The sequence below is a fragment of the Rhea americana genome, unplaced genomic scaffold, assembly GCF_003343005.1.
Source record: "Rhea americana isolate MKP2758 unplaced genomic scaffold, rheAme1 scaffold_225, whole genome shotgun sequence".
Classification (NCBI taxonomy): Eukaryota; Metazoa; Chordata; class Aves; order Rheiformes; family Rheidae; genus Rhea; species Rhea americana.
The window spans coordinates 676,424-693,241 of NW_028186341.1; the positions used below are offsets into that span (position 1 = coordinate 676,424).

At 47.9% G+C, this 16,818-nt stretch overlaps 1 protein-coding gene across 1 annotated transcript in view; it reads right to left on the bottom strand.

Annotated features, from left to right (window-relative positions):
* Positions 1-16,818, bottom strand: part of NCOA1 (nuclear receptor coactivator 1) — a 114,557-nt gene that overhangs the window by 70,939 nt on the left and 26,800 nt on the right. The window contains exon 2 of the mRNA XM_085305680.1: positions 9,439-9,611. The gene's annotated coding sequence lies outside the window, so the exon portion shown is untranslated. The remainder of the gene's footprint in view (positions 1-9,438; positions 9,612-16,818) is intronic.

The window sequence follows — 16,818 nt, forward strand, 5'->3', positions numbered from 1 at the left end:
GGACGGCAGGACGGCAGGCAGGACGGCAGGCAGGACGGCAGGCAGGACAGCAGGACGGCAGGACAGCAGGCAGGACGGCAGGCAGGACGGCGGGACGGGCTTTTCGAGAGACGAGGGGCGCGAGCGCGCGCACGCGGCGCACCAAGGCGAGGGCGAAGGCAGGAGGCGGTCGGGGAGCTCAGCTCCCGCACGGAGCGACCGGGAGGCGAAACCAATTAAAACACACCGGCCCGGGAGACTTTCAGAAACAACGCGCTGCAGAAACAAGTCCAAAACGACGCTGTTAAATCACAGATATTAATAGCGGGAGAGAGCTGCAATTAGCTGGTAAACGGAGGGCACAGCGCAGGCTGCACTTGCGGCCGCTTATCTGGCAGGATGCTTCGTGCAAAGGCATCTGCRAACAGCCCCTCTCGGGTGCGCGCTGGAGACCTTCCCTCCGCGCCGCTGAAAAGCGCCGAATTTCGGCACCAAACGCAGTGACAGGTGAGGGGCTTGGGGATGACACGGCCCAGCCCGGCTGCGGCCTCTGCSACGCGGCTTTGGCCCAGCAACACGGACGGACGAGACGCGCCGGCGGCCGCGCGCAGCGAGGGCAGAGCGACGCCGCCGGCGGGAGCGGGGCAGGCCCACGCGGACAGGCACGCTCGTGCGGCAGCCCAGCCGGAGGAGAAACCACGCCAAAACCTTTTCCCGACGCCACCCGGCGGCCCTTAAAACGAGATGTTTCAACGCTGCAAAAACAAGCGGRTGCCAGAGAAATATGCAGCAGAACAGCTGGGCTGCTCCACCTAAGAGCAAACGTCCCCAAGAAGTAGGGCATCCTTGACAGACAGAGCACGCCACGGAGGCGGCGCGGGGCTGCAAGCCAGAGGTAACCCGGCAGCATTTTTGCTCTCCCCAAGATTCCTCACTGTGAAAAAGCTCCAGAGATATAAGGACAAAGCCACATGTGGTCCCCAATCGACTGAACGGCTCCAAAAAAAAACCGGGAGGAACGCAAGCAGAAGATCACAGAACCACAGAATGGTCGAGGTTGGCAGGAACCTCTGGAGATCACCTAGTCCAACCCCTCTGCTCCAGCAGGGTCAACACGAGCACGTTGTCCAGGTTGCCCAGATGGGTGAAAGATCCAGTCTTTTAAAGAAAACTTCAACTGGAAAGAAAAAAAAAAAAAAAGAAGAAGAAGGGGTAGGAGAGGACTACCTGACTGTAAACCTGGCAGTATCCCCCGGCATCCAGTAGGAGATAAATTATCTTCCTGCACGAACTGGAGAAACGATGAACACTGAAAGCAGGAGAACGTGCTCAAGTGCTACTTCAGTAAATGGTCACTGCTCCAACGCTACAGACGTCTGAAGGGCAGCTCACGTAAAACACTCGCGCGCGTAACAGGCGTCCTTGCGGTGAATCTGTAAAGCCAGCATGACCAGAGCATCTCTGTGAAGCTGCCCACCGTGTTTTTTTTTAAAAAAAGATGAAACTCAACGCAAAAAACAAAAGAGCATGGATATTTYATTAAACCATTAAGGAACAGCTAAAATTACCCATTCACAAGGATCGGTAAACGCAGAAGAGGCTGAATTTCGACAGAGCAAGACCCGCGCGCCTGCAATCCCTACAGCTGCCCAACAACGYGGGCAAACGAGACGGCTCCCGAGCTTCACCGCAGAGTCCCCGCCGGTGCAAGGATACCGCCTGCACCATACTTAYATAACCGTGCAACGGTGTCGGTAACGGGTTTGTTTTTATTTTAAGCCTTTCCCCTCCTAACCCACGCCTGTGGGAACGAAGCGATGGAAAGCCCCGGCTGCGGCGCGGCGCCTGCTAACCCTTGCAGCGGGGGAAAGGCTGGGAAGGGAGATCCCTCCTGCAGGAGACAGCGAGCGGGGCAAATCACAGCTGAATTGCATCAATTCATATATTAACACTAAAAAAACCCTTCCTCGAGGGCTCTTTGCCTAAGGAACAAGCTTCGCTTTAAGGCCGTTATAGGAACAAAACTTTGGCTGGTATCAAGTCCCATTCGAGCAAGAAGTCAAATTTGGGTGCAAACAGTCGGCACCCCCAAAGGCTGGCGAGCCCACACGGGCTGCACCAGCGCTGGGTCCAAACCAGCGCGGGGTGGAAAGATCGTCTGGACGCACCTAACGCGTCCGAGGAAACCACGGTTGCAAACAGCAGGAGGGAAATACCAAGCTATTATTTTTGAGAACTGCTGCWCCAACAAGAACAAACATCGAAGAGCAAGCACGAGACGACAGCTTAACCGACAAGTCTCACTCRCCTATGCTAACGTCAAGGCAAGCAGTTATTTAATTTGCTAAATTACCCTTAGGAAGAACGAAGRCTTAGGTGGTACGAAAATACTTATTTTTGTGCTTCTCTCCCAAAGCACAGCTTGCAAAGGAGAGCGTTGCAGAGGTRGACGCTTGGAAAGAAAGCTCCTTGGAACCGACCGCAGCACTCCTGCGCGAGACCAGCGGCTCTCACCGAGCCTTCGTCGAGGTGGATGCCGTTCTTGGACGCTGAAGCAGACATTCAGTCAGCTGTCGTGAAATATTTATTAGTCTGCTGATGAGTTAATTAAAAATTTTAACAAGATTTCAGTACTTACTGAAATTATTTACTTCCACGTTCGGGCACAGGGCTGACAAGAGATGGTAAGTGGTGCATGGAGGGATAGATCCTGGATGACTTATCTACTCGTCTGCAAACGCTCTAGGCATCGCTAGCAGCTGCAAATTTAGCTGTCCTTCGGATTTAACATGCAAAATAGACGACGGATGACATAGCTCACTATCAGCACTGGCAACGGCAGGGCGGGAAGGGGCTGAAGTTTCACCACGCGCCCTCCCCGGGAAGAAGGCGCGAACAGCAGCTAAGYGAAACGAAGTTATTCTCGTCTGCTAGCGAAGCACGGACGGGATGGGATGGGATCACCCCGGTGTTTTGCAGCAACATTCTCCTTCGTGGTCACACAAACTGGAAAAGCTCCCGATCCGTCTCTACGGGATTCGGGAGACTGCCGCGCAGCTGTATTTTCCATCTAAAGATAGACGGAGTCCACAGTCATAGAGAGCAAGGGGAGCTTGTTTGTGGCATTACACTATTATATTAAAAAAAAAAAAAGAAAAGAAAAAAAAAAGCAGCGGCAGCTGTATCTTTACATCATCATTCTGACACGTGCTCGGTCTCTAATTACTTACTTTTACGAATTAAACAGACATTAGAGATGGGGCTGCAGAAGATGGGGAGACGACGAACGCCGGGGGCTCTGCCCGAGCCTCGCGCCGAAGTCAGGCTACGGTCGGCAGCACCGCGCAGCGCTCAGAGCGCAGAAACATTTGCCTTCTGAAGTTGCAAAGAAATGTGGAAAAAAACGAACACACGAAAAATATGAAAAACCCAATGAGTGTTTGGTGCTGCGTGTGGGTAAGAGCGGCCTCACTGTGTCCTCTACTGCGGTAAAAGCACCAAGAAATGCAAGCGTTCGTGCTGCAAGAAAAAGAACAGGATTTCTGCGAGAAATTAATTGCATTAAACTCAACCGCAGTCCGCTTAAGTGATCGCTAACAGCTTTTTTGCCCACAACTAGGGTTGTGCATGCAATGACGACAGTAATGCATGGGTTTGGACTGCACGTCCTTGAGCACGGCTGTCCTCGAGGTTTTTTGTTAATTCTTCCCTGTAAAGCACGCTGCTTTACTTATTTTTTCTCTGCGATTTTCACTATGACACTCCCCACAGGTTTAAGGCCCCTTTCCCATGCATTCCTGCTACTTCAGAATTTCATTCCAGTATCTTAATAAAAGATTTTCCCTTCCTTTGTTGCACGTTAAGAGCTGCATAGACACTGCTCAACCGCATAGATCTGCGGCTTTGCTTGTAACACTAGGAGACATACAACCCAGCTGATAGACTGCTACTTTGTTATTAAAATTTGCTAATTAGTTTGCCTTTCACTCTTGGCACTGGGGCTTAAGACAGTAGCAAATTTCCCAGCAGATAAAGCGGGTCCCTCCTCAGCAAGCGACTCGCGCGCCGAGAAGGAAAACGCGCTCTCCCAGGCGACGCTTTGATAGGAACTGCAACAAGCAACGGGGCGATTTCCCTTTGATTCTGGATTTCATTTTAACTTCTCCAAATATATTTTAATATCCTTCCCACAGTTCGTCGGGAGCTGGGATTTGTGACAGCTCTATTAAATAAACGCATGTCTTTCGTTGTACAACGGAAAGCCGGGATAGCAAGGCAAAGGAAGCGGAGGAGGGCAGCGCGAGCGCACGGCAGTCGAGGCTTTATTAACCTCACGAGATTTCTCCGAGGTCTGCAGAGGGAGTCTACAGTCCTCACGAAAATGAAAGAGAAAAGCATCTAGGAGGAGTTTGCAGCGTCTTCCTACCATCCGCCTCGCAACAGCCAGTGCGGCCCTAGCCCCTGAACTCAAARTTCCCAAAGATAAGCCAAGGAGAGCAAGTGTTGCAAATATATGGAAAAAAACAGATCTTACTAGAAAAAAATCACTTGATTGTACCCTATAGAGCCCCGAGAGCTGCCTCTGCATTAACGATCCCCGTGCCCGAAGCGGGAGGTGAGAGCCTCTCGCTGCCAACCGGAGGGGGCATCCGCCAACGCCCCCCGCGGATGCGGGATTTCATCCCGACAGCTTGATCATTCCCACCAGCGATGTATTTGGGAGCTGTAAGCATCGTTTCAGGCGCTCGCAGAGGCCGGCACGGCGAGGCCGAGGCGCTGCGGAGGAACGCTCATGAGCAGGATTATGGTTCGCCTTCCACAGCGGCAGCATCGCGCGCGGGTTGTGTAATGAAAATTATTTGCCAGTATTTCTGGTTCCTGGAAAGCAGTACCGTCGATGACTCCGCCGTCTCCAGCTCGYGAGGCTGACTCAAGGGCAGATAAAATCGCTTACTCCAGCATTCGGGCAGAACAGCCAGCAAATGCTTTAAACCCCAGTCCTTTTCCCCCCATCGGAGTCCAGCGGCTCCCGGCAATTCCCAGTTCCAGGAAAAAAAACAGTGGCAGCACGCGTGTGTATTTATTAACACGTACCTTCAATGTCAAGCTGCAGGAACCGGGTACTGGCAGTTTTCCTCCTGGGAGGCCAAGAGAGCCACGGACTTCGCAAAAGCTTGCTGCTGCAAACGCACAAACATCCAGGAAATAAGAACTGCAGAAAAATTCATCTCCTTTTTTGTCAGCCCCCAGGTAGGTCGGGCGTGTCGTGTTTATTTTTCGAAAGCTTATCGGAAACAGATCTAACCGCTCCTGCGTTATTGACAAGTGGTTACACAACTCCCTTTCAGCACTAAAAGTGTTTTTATGTGATAACCGAGAAAAAAAAAAAGAGCAAGAATTAAAAGCACAAATGCTCACTACAACAAATTCTCACGCAAGCATCTACTGCTTTGCAATGGAATTTTTTTTCCCCCTTAAATATCTTTACACTGAAYAAACAGCCCTCTGCTTCATTCAGGTCAACCGACCGCTGGCCAAGCCCGCTGACRGCCAGTGCCCTTGCGAGGGCCAAGGAAGCAGCTAGACGTGCCAAAATAGCGAGAAGAACGGAAGAAAGCAAACAGGCATCGATTTACAACCTCGCACCCGCCGGAAGGGCTCGTACAGCAAATGCTACGTCAGGCAAAGAACGGCGTCAAACGGCGGTGGGGAAGCCGCACCTCCGGCACCGGCCGGGTTTCTGCAGCAGATGTCTTGCTCTGGTCTACGAATTGGAGCTCCATCTGAGCAGGCATTTGAAAGCCTAAGAAAAAGCTCCATTTGCTTAGAATTGCTAAAGACAGCAAGTAAAACTGATGAAGTGGCTTGTTCCAACAGAAAAGCAAAACGACGATCGCGTTAGTGACAGCGGCAGTTAGAACAAAGTGGCCAGAACAGATATAATCAAGTTTCTGGGCAAGYAACATTTCATGCGAGCCGACCAAATCCTTACTTAGACATTTCAAGCACGAAGCAACGGAAATTTCTACTTAATGGAAGCCGCGGGCGTCCCAAATATTTTCTATATAAGCAAAGTACGTAATCTGACTGTCCAACTAGAGGATGTATACGCGAAAAYATTAGCACCTAATGCTATTTTTTAGAAAAGGAAGTTCTCAGACACGAAATTAAAGCAGCTCCCCTATCAAAACAATTCTTCCTTAATTTCTTAACAGGAAAGCCAAAGTCACTTGCAGACATGTCAAATCCTATAAAGTGCTTTCTTCTCCATACATGCTTGAAGCCTTTGTCTTTAGTATTGCGCAGATCCCTCCGAACCCCGTAATATAAACATCCAACAGAAAGGCATTTCAGCATTAAGCAAATGATCTTCACTACGGGGCCAAGCACTGCAGCAGACTCAAATGATCAAGTGCAAAAGGAAAAGGGACTCAGTTAACACTTGAACACCTTTAACAGTGCAAACGCTTTTTTATCTAGGCCTTCCAGGTCCTTACCGGGCACACGGGGAGCAGCGGGCGGGGGGCCTGCCCTCCCGCGGGGTCCCCGCCGCGCCGCACGAGGGTCGAGCAGCTCGCGATGCCTCCTCCCCGCGCTCCCCAAAGCGCCGCACGCGTCTCTGCTCTGACCTGCACGACTGCGGCTCAGACGCGTGGCTGAAACAACGTAACCCTCTAAAACTAACCAAAGATGCAGGAAAAAGGATGATTTAGGAGGACTGCAACTGCCAAACCTGTCTTCTGCATCCTTTAGGCTCCTGGAGCAGTCTCGGCGAGAAGCGAACGGCAAGCGAGAGGTTACGGCTTCAAGGAAACGCACGTACAGTAAATACCTCTCCGGAGATGCAATTTATAAAGTGTTGCAACACTTGAAAACGTTGTTAACAGCAGGAAATCTATTTAAAGTGGAAGGAATATGATCATTAAGGAATAAAATGGGAGTTTCAGTTCGGCAAAGACCTAGGGCTAGGGTGGAGGAAGGAGCGTCTCAGCTCTCCTATTTACATTCTTTCATCTCAAAGCGCCATCACAGGATAAAGGGGAAGGGAACGCAATCATAACACGCTGATTTAATATAAAGCCAAAAAGTCTATTTGCTAGGGAAAAGAAAGAAGTTTAATAAGGCAGGTAAAAAAAGCTGGATGGGAGGAACCACCTTGGATGAAGGCAGAGCTCTGCCCGGCAGCTACTCCGACACACGCCTCGGGGGCTAGTCTGCACGGGCCCCTAAATTAGGGGGAAAACCAGAGCAGCCAAGGAGGCACCYTGCCATTAATTTTAATCTAGAACTGCATTTTCTTGGTTTATCTTCCTCTCTGTAAAGATATCCAATTTTACAGTTAAGAATTTAACCCTTTACTGGGCTTGGCAGCATCCATGAAGTYGCCTGATGTTCAGAGCGACCTCAGGAGAGCATGCCCACCGCCTGGAACATTAYCCACACTCACTGCCTGGAAGAGAGGACAAAAATAAAAAGCTGTGTTCAGCCCAGGCCCTTCACAGCCATTACCTGGGCACGGTTTGGGACACAAGTCCAACCCCACCGGTGGCGGCTCTGCCGGTCCCCAAGACCAGGGCAGACAGTGGCCCATGCCCTAAAGGCAGGAGGTCGGCAGCAGAGACCACTTTGGGTTATCCGGTGCTCTCACCACCTCCAAGACTGCTGTTTATTTATTGGACAAATCTGCCAGCTCAGTTTAATAATTAACTCTGAGCACCACTTCTGGAGCTCTGTGGGTTTCTCACAGCTTTATAAATATACCCATGGGAACTTCAGCCCATGGACAGCCCTGCTACCCACTGACTACGGGCCCTCTTACCCACTGACTGTGGGCCCTCTTCCCGGGGCAGCTGCAAGCCTAGCAGGTAGTCAGGAGTGCCACGCAGCAATACTGAGCGCACTAACGTCCAGGTGTTACAACCATGCTATCATCCATCACAGATGGAGGAAACCGAGGCACAGAGCTAAGCAGCTCGCCCAAAACACACAAGGGGGCTCACAAATAGACTATCACAACCAAATCGATGGGGCTGTGTGAAAGGTGGAGGCTCCTGCACTACTGTTACCTCTTCCCCAGCTCTAGTGGTGGTATCTACCCCCGCTTTGCCCACTACACAGATCAGGTAAGCRCTTCTCCCTGCTCCCATGCAAAACAGCCCTCTTGGATTAAACCACTTCTAGCAGCCCCATGCACAAATCCAGCTCCTTCTGCACTGAAGCAGAAGACTCCGCATGTGACCTTTCCTGCTCCACGAGCCGAGCGCTGGGGGGAAGCTGACAGTAGCCTCCAGAATAGTGGCGCTGACATTGTAAAATCACAGCAGCGATCCTGCTGCAGCGATCATCCGCCCAGCGCTCAGGGAACCAGCGAGCGCAGCAACCAGGCAGCTCGGCTCCTTCAGCCAAAGCAGCCTTCGGAGGAYGCCAACGCCAGCATCTTACTGTGTTTTACTGCACAGGAGAAGAGCGTAAGAGCAACTCACGTTCAAGTCAGGAGGAAACGTCTCATTTTCCCTTCCACGCAACCCAAAACCAGGCCTGACTCAAAGTATCTTGCACGACCAGCTTGCTCATACAGAGAGCTGTGATACAAGCAATATAAAAGCTCACTAAAGAAAGGCAGCTGTAGTGACAGGTATTTTTGCCTTACAGCGTGTCAGTTAGAAGCTGATTTTCCAGTGGAATTAGCAGGTACAGATCTCCCTGCTCCTGCGCACTCACAGTCCGCAGCAGGACATGTTCCCACTGCAGAGTGGCTGCAAATCCCATGCTCACACAGTAGGTGCAGCTGACCCACCTTCTAACTGCTACTTGTTTTACCATTTTGTTCTTTTCTAAATATATTCTACTGTCTTTCCAAGTTACCACTCCATTAGAACAATTTTCCTTGAAGATATTGCTGGCTGCAGGCAAACCACAGAAGTGTTCAAGTCGTTACATGCATCAGCTAGTAAGGGCTACGAGGATGCTGAGTACGCTGTTCTTGCTCTAGAGGTTGTATTAGTCCTTGCCATAAAACATTCTGATTTCCCAACTTTGTGACTTTTAAAATCTCTAGTTATGGACTCAATTCACCTGGTGAGAAGCCTGGAACACTACAAGCCAGCCTACAACGTTAACACCGACTTACCAAAAACATGTGGTATTCTTTAGGACAAAACAGCTATYCAAATTTGCAAAGAATATTGAGACAACCTGGTTGATTCGGGCGGTAATWCCATCTTTACGAGCTTTTAAAACAATTCTTATAGCCACCAATGCAATGCAGACTGAGTGCACATCTCATGCATGGAGAAGAACCCCARAGGATGCCAAGGACAGAGAGAAACAATGACTTTTGCTTTCAGCATTCTCAATAATTAATTCCACATGAAGAGGTGCTTCAGCAAAAGCAACCTCTATGACAGGTTTAAACATTTTTTGCCAGAGGAAAGAAAAAACAGAGACTTGAAAACTTACCTCTCTTTTCCAGAGGTGAAAGATGGTTCATGGGAAAAAAAAATGGGACTCTTCAGTTAATTATACAGCAAACCAAAAGAATCCTAGAACTTCAGCAAACACCGACATTGATTGTCCATGTGCAGTCTTCAAACGAACTCTTCTGATAGCGGACCAGCATCAATTACTGAATCCTGAAGAAGGAAAATAAAAGACTTTGTTTGCATTATTTCCCAAATAATTAAATATCACAAGATGCAATTTTCAGCAACAGTGGAAAACCAGCAGAGTCAAGGTCAACTAGTAACTCACAGCAGCACCACTAAGAGTGTCGGCCTTAGCAACCCTATAAATTTCACAATGTCTCATTTCTTTTATTTTTTTGCAAAAGAATCCATCAAGGCAGTACAGCTCCTCAAGCTGCAAGCCACTTGGGGAAATCAACACAAATGGAAGCTTAATAATCCTACCGATAGGTGTTTTATTTTAATTCTCCTGCCCCTCTTTGCCAGCGCCACTCCTTGGAAATACAGACTGCCCTCCAGAAATCACAGCGCACATCAGGCTGCAGCGAGACAGCAGCTACGCGGCTCGGGAGGCGAAACCTAGCACCAGAAAACTGAGTTGGTGTTTACAGCCAACAGGCCACAGACCACCACCAAACTCATAAAACACGACGATAATTAGATCGTTCCCAGCCTCACAAAGGTACCGAGAGTAAATTGCTGCTGTTACTAAGCATTAAGCTACAACTGGATCAAGGGGATTTCTCGAGTCCCTCCCCATCCCCACGCTTTCTCTATCATCTTCGATAAGCCCTGTAGCCTCCAAACCCGAGATGAGGATAGATAACAGTTCTCCGCCGAAACACGCACGGCCATAAAAAGTTATTAAAAGACTGCAGCACACGCATTTTCTTCAGCCACAAACTCTCCCAGAGTCGCACCAGTTTGAACTTTCTTTTTCTCTATCCAGATGCTAGTGCTTCAACAAAGCTGCAGCTTGCAAATACCTGACTTGGTAGGAAAAAAAAGAGTTTCTAAAATTGCATTCTTAACGTTACGAAGCACTGYCTGAATTCTAATGAAAAAGTGAGTCATTAAGAGGGAAAAAAAAAAAAGGAACCTATGGAAACATCTAGCCGAGCTCAAGAAAATGGTTTCCAAGCTCCCCAAAGCACAGGGAGGAGGAAGACTCTCCGCCACCAGCGCTGAAAGCTCTCGGCCCGCATCCMGGCGGGGAAGGGGAACGCCACCGGCCACGGGGACGCCCGGGACCCGGGCAAACCGCGGTGGCACGGCCAGCCTCTCCGGCACCCGGTTTTGCACGTGCACGACCCGCTGCACCGCCGCTGCGCCCAACCTGAAAGTTTTATTCCACGGGCAGAAAACACTCTCAGCATTTCTAAATAATGTAYGTACGTATGTCCCAGCTCATTACAGAGCTCTGTCCTCAACACGGGAGAAAGCGCACGTTAATCACACTCATGACAGTGGCTTGGACAGGCAAGAAAACACTGATCAAAGCCGGCCATCCCAACGCCTAAAATAAATAGATCAAGTGATTCAAAGGAGAGAATGTTAAAACCAGAAAAACATAAATACTAACGGAAACCTTGAGAATATGTTTCCAGATGCCGGTGGGGGGCACGTCAAGCTCTCAAAGCTAGGAAAGTTGTTCCTGTTTTAAAAAAAATAAAACACACATCTCAAGCTGGCTTTCATGAAAAGGAAAGCAACCGCTAATAATAAAAACACATATAACAAATGGAATAAACGGTAAACCGCTGACACATTAAAATACATCAGAAACAAGAAGCGATATGAATCAGCAGAAATRGTACAAGAAAATGTTAGGCATTACTCATAGCTTTTGCTAAACTAAGTTTTAAAAACCATCCAGGAACAAGGAATTCCAATGATGGCTGAGGACTGTTATTACGCAGAAACAGAGCAGTCATCAATAATATTACGGAAAGGGTAGAAGAGTGCAATAAATATTCCGTTTATCAATTTAGAGGGAAACCAGATAACATAGTCGTATCACAGGGTGGTACAGAAGTGTTTTCTCTTCCAAACAGCAATTCAGGCAGAGGAGAAACAACAGCTAATAAAAGGTGGTCATTTTTAAGTCAGAAGATCTTAACCTGCATCCCAGGAGGTCTAAAGGAGCTGGACCAGAGGCCCTCTGGACCATTTATCAGGGTTTTTAGCAAGCGTCAGCTCTAGAAGCTCCAGAAAACTGAAGGAAACCAGATGTTGTGCAATATTTGGCATTGGCGAGCAGGACGATCAGACTCATTGGAAGCTATCTGTCTATCCTACATCCCGGGAAGATGAGGGACRTGGTGGTATAAAACCTGGTGAGGAATTGGAGAAAAGAAATAACCAATGTCCATCAAACCTACATCGTAAATCAGCTGGTATGTGCGTTTGTCAAGATCTCGAKTTTGGCTGCAACACTTAACAGCTCTGATGCAACGCGCTTGCAGCTCTCTAAATCATTTACCTTTGTACAGTACGATTTCTCAAGTAACTGGAATTGTATTACATAACACAGAATACATTAAACAGATTAACAGTTGGCCAACTGCCAAGTCATAAAATATACCTAGATCATCATTAATCACGTGCTTGCACTGAAATCCCCAGAGAACCGGCCCTTGTGCTCTGCATCATTCCCTCTCCTGCAGGGACGAGCGGAAGCCACTGCAGCCCACCGATGCCGACAGCTCCGAACAGTGAGGAGCGCGAGAKCTAGGCCCTTTTCTGAAGTGATGGCAAGCAAAGGAGCTGCGTATCTTCACTATCAAACACGAGTTGCACCGAGGAGCAGGGATACTTCTCAGTCCTGCAAAGCTACCAGCAGCGTGGAAAGTGGTCAGATATTGACTGTCCCTGTATTTTCCAGCATTAAGAACAAGGGGGAACAAATGAAAGTGGCAGGTCAAAAACCAAGCAAGGGACAACGGTTCCTTGCACACGCTCCTGCTATGCTGCTCAGCTCCTTGCCACAGGATGTTGCTCATGGTAAATCTGCATAAGTTCAAGAGAAGACTGGGCATGTCAYAGAGGAGAAGCCCATTGATGGTTACCAACAACAATCGTGTCCAGCTAAGAAAGTCCTGGAAATGTTAAACATGAAGAGGCTGGAGAGGTGGAAAAGTATCACGCTTGTCTGTCCAGTTTTTTGGTCCTTTGGGAGTCTCTGCTTTTGGACACGTGTTACTGGGTGAACAGATCCTTCTCCAGATCCGTTACTATCGCTCTTATAATCTCACGTGACAGAAGAACAAACAGAACATTGTAAAGCAGTAACTTTGGAAAAGATAGCAGTGAYAGTGATCATCAACTGAACATGACCYGTCAGCGCTGGTCCCTTCAGCAGCAGCCCTGCAYCACCCCCACGTGCAAGAAGAGACATGCTGAATGGGGGTGCTATATATTCCCCTGCACTTGGCACTAGAGTGCACTACTAAAATAGCAACTTCCTGCTCTGCCCTCCAAGAACTCAGGGAGATTCACAAATTAAAACGCTAATACTCCCAAGAATGYTGAAGGATTGGGAAGACACAGCTTATGGCGAAAGGTCACAAGAGCACAAGCTATTCACATTATTAAAGAGAAGATTACGGGCAACTGCATTGCCATCTGTAAACACCAGTCTTAGGAGAAAAATGTAGGTAACAGGCTCTACACACTAGCCAGCAAAATAAAGCAAAGATCCAGTGGCTGCACACCAACCCTAAGCAAAGTCAGATGAGACATCAGGCACAAAATATTATGAGTAAGAACAATTATGGGATTTTAAAACAGCTCAGTGAGTGCTGCTCTGCATTCTCCATCACTGTGAACTTTTCAAAATGGTACTAGACATCTAAGAGCAACAGAAATCCTCAACCCACTATTTCAAACAAAGCTGAACTTGAGGAGGTCCTATGGCATCTCTTAGAGAAGGTCATGCCGAACAACATTAACAATCTCTTCTTTTCTGGAGTTGGAGAAACTGTGGTTTTTAAACTAAATGCCGCTAAAAGTAGCCCAAAGTTGCTCCTATACTGCAGATACGYGGCATATTTAGCAGCAGGTCTACGCTTTCACAGGGCTGTTGGATGATCTGAATTCACACCAGAGAAGAAAGCAGATCCATGAAGCAGACACCACCAGGTCTTCTTGGGACASAGAACCACTTTAGAGAGCAGCAAAGATCTTCCACATGTAATTCCATGCCAGAAACCCTCTACTGCCTCAGGTTCTCCAGTGTCATCCACGTTTTCTTGTTCCCAACCATGAAGGTTTCTGCTACGCTTCCGCAGGTCAGGAAGCCTCCTCTACTGTAGTCTATGAATCAGTCACCCACAGCTGACCAGAGAAACAACCACTACTATGAAATCTGTCTGCAGACCACTACCAGTAGTCCGTGAATCACAGTAAGAACTTAGAGTAGCAGTATTTTGCCTTTTCTTTTCAAAACATAGTACCTTGAAACAACAATAAAAGCATTTTACAAGAGTTACTATATCTTCAGTTACTATGTCCCCAGTTTAAGACAAAAATAGTCCATGGTTGCAGAGTCTCCTTCTCTGGAGATAATCAAAACCTGCCTGGATGCAACCCTGTCTAACATGCTCTAGGGGGGCTTGAGCAGGGGGGTTGGACTAGGTGATCTCCAGAGGTCCCTTCCAACCTTACTGATTCTGTGATAATRTATCTGGAGGACAGAAATTAGGAATATGTACCCATAGATAATACACATCAACAGCTCAGAATATCTTTTCTTTCATAAGGAGGCATTTTAATTAGCAGCAATATATATTCAGAGATTTTCAACGCAAAGAGCCAGGTTCTTTCAATAAAGTTTGCATTGACTGGTGATCTTTGCTCTTCTATTTTCTTCCAAAATCCTACATTCAGCATTTCTTGTTCAAGCTATTGAAAACTTTCAGTGAATTGTCTGAAGTGACCTGGTTTCAGGGTGCCCACGTTCTGCTCCCAGTTCTGCAACCCAACAGAACACGCTTGAGAACAAACAGCCAACCTAAGAYAACAGAACGGTCTGCACGTCAGTTTTAAGTGATTCAAGTTCAAGGCAAGATGTTGGTTGTCCAAGACCTTGCTGAGTGTGTCCTCTGACGCCGTTTTGAGCACAATTCAGTTAAGATGACCTCCTAACATCCCTTCCACCCAAACTATCTTCAGCTACCTCCTATACACAACTATATTCTATTATGCACACACAGCATCTCAAATGTTCTCGTAACTCTGTGAAGATGTGTTCAAACACACAGAGGAGCGCCAGTTGGGTTGCTGGATCTAACAGCCTTTCCACTCGTACATCTGCTTTGAGAATTTACTTGCCAGCTGGAAAATTCCTGGAGAGTACAAGGAGAGCACAAGTACAAAATCTAGCAAGGTCGCCCAAAAATCACTAATGTATATTTGAGAAAATACACCCACTAAGCCATTCTGTCTGCTCCGGCCACCAAAAGAAACAACCTCTTGTCCCCCTTAATCCAAGATGATCTCAGACAAAGCCCTTCGTCGTGTCCCRGGTCCCTCTGACACGTGCTTTCCGTGGAAGGGGCAGCCACGCGCTATTTGCAGCATGGTTTCGCACGCAGCCTGCGATGTCCCCAATCGTTACAGCACCTTTGAAGCAGCCATCATCTAGCACGTGAAAAACCCACCTTCCAAAACCTCTCTCGTTAAGATTTTCCTTAAGGCCCTAAATACTTTCACGGTGGCTGTTTTATATTAAATGCATATWAATGACAGTTTGGGGAGCCAGGACCAGGAACAGCATTATTCTTATCACCGAAACGAGGGGGCTCCAGACCTGCGCCACCGAGGGAAACAAGAACGTGCCTCCGCGCCCACGCTGCGACCGTAGGACCCTCTTTAAACTGCAATCGTTTACTTATGTTTACCGAAGCTAAATTAGGTAATAAATTATACCCAACTACATGAGGCAAGTAGAATGGATTAAAGAAGGATTTCATGTTTATTGTACGTTGACAAAATTTGTGTTTTATTTACCCATTTTCACTGCAATACCAGATATAGAAGGGCATGCTAAAAATGACTAATAAAAAAGAGCAGCTTTGTTAGGAGAGGCTGCAGAGAGTCTCCCATGAAGGTCCTTCCCTCTCCACATTTCCATCAACAGAGGGCAGAGCCAGGGATTTTTAAAGGATATTTAAGCTCCCCAGAATAAGGACATTTTTAAGAACAACGCTTCCAAGGCAGTGCTAATTCTCACTATTTCTCCCCTCCCAAAAGCAGACACTTTCAGGTGCTGTTTAAATTTAATTTGGCTCAGGAAAGTCATAGACTTTTTTGGGCATCTGGAAAGCCTGTTTTTCTCCTTGTCTACTTGTTCGTACACCGCTGCCTGATTTATACCCAATACTGAACAAGCATTGCAGGAGAAAGAGAAGCCATTTTGCAAGAAGGCTAAATCTGCTGGCCAGTTAACTGCTGCAAATTAAAAGGTCAAAAAAGCAATCACTGTATTTGAAAAGAATAATTTTACACAACTAAGAACTCAACCAAAAAAGAAAAATATATTAACTTTGTTCCAGTAAAATGAGCTGTCTTATCTGCTTGCGAGGAAGTTTAATAAACAGCTTTCTGGACTTCTAAGGTTTTTGAACGTATGCCAGGTCCTGTGGGGATCTTACTTGTCCTGGTTGAAACTGCAAGGCTTAAATGAAAAGTAGAAAGTGTAAAATGGGTTTTAGAAGAAATTGATTGGTTTGGTTACTTTAGCCAATCAATAATAAATGGCAACACTATCGCTGAAGTTGCATCTGGAGGTTGCTCCCACTGCCGCMGATCCAGACCCAGGACTTAACGCGCCCGTTTCCACAGAGCAAGGTGCTCCCACAAAGCCGGAAACGCACGCTGCGGAGCGCACGGTGTCAGCCCGGCCAGATTTTCACTGACTTGAGGCTAGGGCAGCTCCGCATGGAARCACCTGGGCTTCTTAGTTCAGGCTCCCAGCCAGCCCCGCTGGAGCCAGCCAGGCAAGAGGAGCAAGGCAGGAGGCGCTCCAAGGCTTGGGCAAAGCAGCAGCATGTCATGGGCCATCATTCAGCTCTCCAGGGGTCTTGGCAGACCGCCTGGTAGTCCTCCTTGGAGGTCTCTGAAGGACAGAAGAGGCCAGGCTGAACTATTCTGCTAATAATTTGTGTTTGGGCCCATTGAGAGACAAGCCAGGAGAAGCTAGAGACAGAGGGCTGTTGGGTTCATGAACCCCAGCTATCTCTAGGTGGCCCAGAAGGGGAGAAGCCCTCCACGGAAAGGAAGAGCTGTATTTAAGTATTCAAAACAGAGGATAAAAGAGCATCTCTCAGCAGGTTTCCAAAACAGTCTCATATACCCACGTACACTCACCCTGCAA